Source organism: Mauremys mutica, chromosome 9 (assembly GCF_020497125.1).
Source record: "Mauremys mutica isolate MM-2020 ecotype Southern chromosome 9, ASM2049712v1, whole genome shotgun sequence".
NCBI classification, from domain to species: domain Eukaryota; kingdom Metazoa; phylum Chordata; order Testudines; family Geoemydidae; genus Mauremys; species Mauremys mutica.
In genome coordinates, this window is record NC_059080.1 from 73,923,618 (window position 1) to 73,928,958 (window position 5,341).

At 38.8% G+C, this 5,341-nt stretch overlaps 1 protein-coding gene across 3 annotated transcripts in view; it reads right to left on the bottom strand.

Moving 5' to 3' along the window:
• The window catches only part of SLC9A9 (solute carrier family 9 member A9), a 354,635-nt gene that overhangs the window by 43,696 nt on the left and 305,598 nt on the right, over window positions 1-5,341 (bottom strand). The gene's annotated exons all lie outside the window — the stretch shown is intronic.

Sequence of the window (5,341 nt, forward strand, 5' to 3'; positions counted from 1 at the left end):
GCCTAACGAGGATTTCAACTACTTCAAATTTTCACATATTAACAAGAGGCAATTTGCTAACAAAGTAACAAGCATTACTTCACCTTTGCTTGCAGGATCAGTTTCAGCTAGCACGGCAGAGAAAGGTAATACGTTTTTAATCAAGTAGATTTCTCCAGGTGCTATTGTACATGGATAATACTGAAGCATAATGCTTCGAATCACTTTTGCCTTTTTTTGCATTGTGCAGGCTCAAAAATCGAGATCTGCTTTTAAAAATCTGTCCCTATATCTTCCACCTAAAGATCATCTCAAAATGAAGCACTTTCAGGAAAAATGACATTAGCTCCTTTAGGGAAGGGTACAGATAATAAAAATAATGGTAGCCCCCAGATGTAATTAGAGATTTGCTGTTTTATCGTTGATAATCCCATCCAGAGCCTTTTAAATGAAAGGTGATACAATATTATCATTTATGCAGGATAATACCGTACCAAGAATTACAGATAGAAAATTGCAGAGTCTAAGTAAATGGAGAAGATTTAAATGTCCTAATCTGGAGCTTCATTATATTGCATCTGGTTTACATATTCAGGTGAAAAGAGATGTGGTGGGATCAAAAAATAAAAAGCAGACCATAATCCCACTATTAAATAACATTTTGGTGGCATTACATTTAAATAGAATCTATTAATGTAATCCGTATCATTCAGCACATTTCCATATATGGAGAAGTCCCAAAATAAAATTTATGGGATGTGTAGTCAATTGGAAAATCTGGATGGATGTTGCTGTTACAGCCATGTGTTGCATGAGGCATCATTTAAATCCTTTGAAAATACATGCAACCATTTTGACTCTGAAAATGGATTATTCCAATATCTCCCACTGAAGCTGTGGAGGTAAAAGATCTTTAGTCACCATCAGTTATTAATTTATTTACAAACTGGAGAAGATCAAAGCACATATGAGAGTTAATAATTTTTGTCTGATCTTAGATTAAAATAAGAAAAAAATCCTGCAGGAAGAAATTAAGGAAGAGCAGCAGGAAAGGATGTTAAATGCACCTGATCAGTCTGCTAGAAAAGCATGACTGACTGGAAGTGTTTAAAATTTTATTGGACTCCATCCAGACTTTTCAGTAAAAGATAACTGCCCAATGATAACTGTCAAAGGTGTCAGCAAGAGGCTGGAGATGCTTTCCATATCTTAGGTCATGTTGAAATCTCAATCACTTTTGGCAGCAATTGATTAATGTACTAGCAGATATTCTAGGCCATAGACATGACAGATGGTAATCCTCCAGGATTCAGGAGTGATGCTGGGTTTCTCTAATCCTAACCGGAAGATAACGAGGCTATTGTGAGGTAAGTGATCATCAGAAGCCTACTGACTCTCCAGTGATAACAGACTGCTACCCACAGATATTAGAACAGCAGCTCAAAAGCATGTAATCTCCTCCCTAAAACTGACAGAATTCCTCACACCTGCTACTGGCATAGGGTGGCCTGGAAAGCCCACATGAGAGAGCCAGTGGAGTGCTCACTCAAGGGGGGTTTGCACACTTTCCATGCTATGAAACGGCTCTGCAGGGAATGTAGCCAGCAAGGTTGAACTGGGGGGAGGGAAGAAAAGCAGTGATACACTCCAAAACTTCACCTGCTTGAGAAACCATTCATAGCAGCATGTGCAGGTCCTCAGTGAGATGAAAGAGGCAGTTCAGCTTTCCCAAGCCTATTATTTTACACTGTCTTCAGACTCATTGCATTGGTTAGGCTCAGTTTATCATTTGCAGGTTATTTTAGCAATCATAAGGAGTAAAGACTTCTTGGCTGCTTGAAAACAGCCCAGCTCCATTGACATCAATGCAGATATGCTGGTTTATGCCATGTGAGGATGTGGCCCTAATGTAATTATTTTTTAAATTACATCTTAGATGGCAGCCTCCCCCGCAAATATCCCAACTCTGGCTCACTGGCCCAGTTCATTGCCTGATAGCCAGTGAATCTGCAAAACTATGGATCCACTAGCTAAAACCCATACAGAAGGGCATATGTGCAGTGGCCAGAGACCAGCTCTATGGGTGCCTCAGACTGCCTTCCTTTAAACCCAGTTTACTTGCGATTTGCTTAGGAATGAAGAATTTGGCCCTAAATGATAAATAAGGTGACTATACTTGCTCCAGGGCTGGCTTTTGTCATAACAGGTCCACACTGGATAAGAACTGACGATGCTGGCTTCTCAAATACCTTCCATGCTAGTCTGCTTTAAAAAAAAAACCAAAAAAACCCCAAAACCCACTCATTTTATTATTTATATTTACATATATTTATCTGTGTGATAGGTCCAAAGATGATTAACTAGTGTAATGAAATTCAACATTCAATTAATTCTAGGTGAAAAAATTAAAACCAAACCTCTCATTATATACATGACACCAAAAGCATAGAACAGCTCAGACTCCAACACAGGCATGCATTTTACAGTGATTAAAATAGAAAATTTAAAGGTTTGTATTTAAGATAGAATTCATTTCCTTGCTATTTGACACAAGACAATGATACATAAAGATTGAGTGACACACTATTGTAATGCTTAGATGGATCTTGTTATAGCTTTTGGTGTGTTTCCCCTGCCCCTTTTAATCTCAATGCGGTATTTTGTGATATTGATCTTGATTCTGCAACCTTCAGTCAAGTCTCCACCCATTACTGTTAAATGTGATTTTACTTTTCAGAAAGGAAGACAGAGTTGGGCCACTTCTTATTGTAAAATACTATGCTCAGTGAAAGTAGTGCTTAACATACACAAGCCCCAGATGAAGACTGATTGATTTTTCAATACATTAGTGATAACCAATCAGTCTTGAACATGCTGCTATATTTTTTTAAAGGCTGTTGATTTCTTGAGGGATATTGAAGCTAAAAGTGAAGTCCTCTTAGTAGCATCACCATTAACTACTTAGTATCATACACTCTCTGATGAAACATTCTGCTCTGAGTGGAAACGCACCCACTGACTTCTGCGGGAACTAAATTTGGACAGTTGCCCCCTCTTCTCAATGCATAGGCCAATGGGGGTGGGGGTACATTTGCCAAGGCAAGCTGTTCCCTCAGCTACCCTAGTGTCGATTTGGAATGACTCTGCCTAAATCTTTGGAATTGCATTGGATGTACACCAACGTAATTGGTGGCAGAATTTGATCCATGGACTCTGACTCCCAGGAAGAGGGTGGGGTTAGGCAACCATATAAGATACCCTCAGGCGCATTCTGCTCTCACCCCCAGGATGCAAATAGGTGCTCCCTGGGTGGAGTCAGGCAGGAGGCTCCACAACTCCATCCATGTTTGATGTCAAGGAAGTGCCAGGGACTGGATTTAGCATTTAGAGAGTATGGATCCAATTCTGATCTAGATTCCACAGCAATTCATTGACTCCCATAGATATATTTTAAATTTATATAGCAATAAATTAGAACAGGATCTGGTCTGATATTCATTTGTGTTGTTTTCTGTCTTATAGATATCAGTACACAATGGCAATGAATAAGTGTGTTGTACTTGCATGTAATGTAGCCATATACTTTCTACATGATATATCCATTTTTCATAACACTTACACATAAATGCAATTTTAAACTAAAATAGAATAGAACATAGCCAGTTCCTGGGTAGCATAGAAAGAAGCAAGTTCCACATTCCTATAACGCAGCGCCTAGAAATGTAATTAATGCACAGTCTAAAGGGACTAGCTGAAATACTGTACAGGATCATTATATTCCATGACCTTCCAGGCTCTCTATCATTTGCTGTGAAATTTGTTGCTAGAAGCTTTTACCGCCTCTGTTTTGGTTTCATTTCAAAGAAATGTATGTTGCCTGGCAGCAGCCATCAAAACTGCAAGCATTAGGACAAAGAACAGGGGCAGAGGAGCATATAAAGAATCAAATCATCTCCTGAATGTGATAGATGATAGCTGTTTAGAATTAGTTTTAAATATGGTTTGATAGTTTCAGTTTTGCATTTAAGATTTTCTTTTAAAATGCTCATTATTAAATCATGTATTTTCTCCTCTGTAAGCACCCAGAATCCCTTATTAATGATAATGAGAATGGATCATACATCAATGAGGAGAACAGGCTGCTAAAAAGTCATTTTTCTCCAGGAGCAGCAGTCTCCTTGACTCTGTCAGGAGATAGAACACATACCTTAGGAAATCATTCCTCGCTGGCTAATTCTAGTTGAAATGTCTCAGGAATGTTTCTTGCAAGTATTTTGATGGAAATTAGAGTGAAGGATATGAGAGAGTCCTCTGGTATTTCTGCTGGAGCTAACACAGGCAGGCTCTTTCAAAAAATAACAGAGCGAAGAGGCACCACAGCTCAAATGCATTAGTATCCAAATCAGAGTAAAACCACACTACTCTGCAGAAACTTCAGCAAAAAACCAGAAGTCTGTTAATAGATCAAAAGTATTTAACAAATGGAAATGAGTAACCTCCTCTTGGGCATTCAGAAGGGAAAGTGCACGCAGAGATTGGGGCAGCAAAAATCTTACAACAGACAGCAAGCACGAGCACATCAAATGCAAAGCAAATAAGAATTTTAATTCAGCCCATCACAAAATAATTAGAAACAAGCTTATTAAGAAAAAACCTAACAGATGAAATATTAATATGTTAATATGGATTTCTGTTCTGTTATTGTTTGTGATTAACTGAATCACAACTGCTATTTGCTCTGCATTTGGTGTATTGCTCTATAGTATCTGTAATAGCTGTATGTTCCACACATACAAATCTTGGCTGGAGACATCTATTGGTAATGGGAGAAAGAAAGGAAGAAAGAAAGAAAGAAAGTTCTAACACTTCTAGTTTCAAAAAATGACGTCGACAATATAAGTTGATGCATGGTTATCTTGTTGAATCTGCAGCCATACTGCCTAAAACAAAAGCATACACCGGTGTGAACTTATCCATCATCTTAATAGGATATTAACTTGAAGTGTAATTATCAAAGCTTCTCTGGCCTCATGGAGTAGGCTGAGCAATTTCATACTGGCATGAATACAGTGGTCATAGAAAAACCAGGCTGAGAGACCCCCTCCAGTCTCCTAACCCTCTGCTGCTGCTGACCTACTGGGCCCCTACCACAAGTGATCTGATGCCCTCATGCCAATTAGCATCTAATTTTTGATCCACCTTGCTCCTCCGCTTATCCTCAACTTCTCCCTCTCCTTAAGGGTTAGCTCACTGCAGATTCATCTCTATCATTCCCTTAGCTGTGGCCAGTGGAAAAGAATAATAAAATAAAGGCCTGTTTTTAATTCCTACCATAGGCTACCAGTGGAGCTCAGTCCTCCAG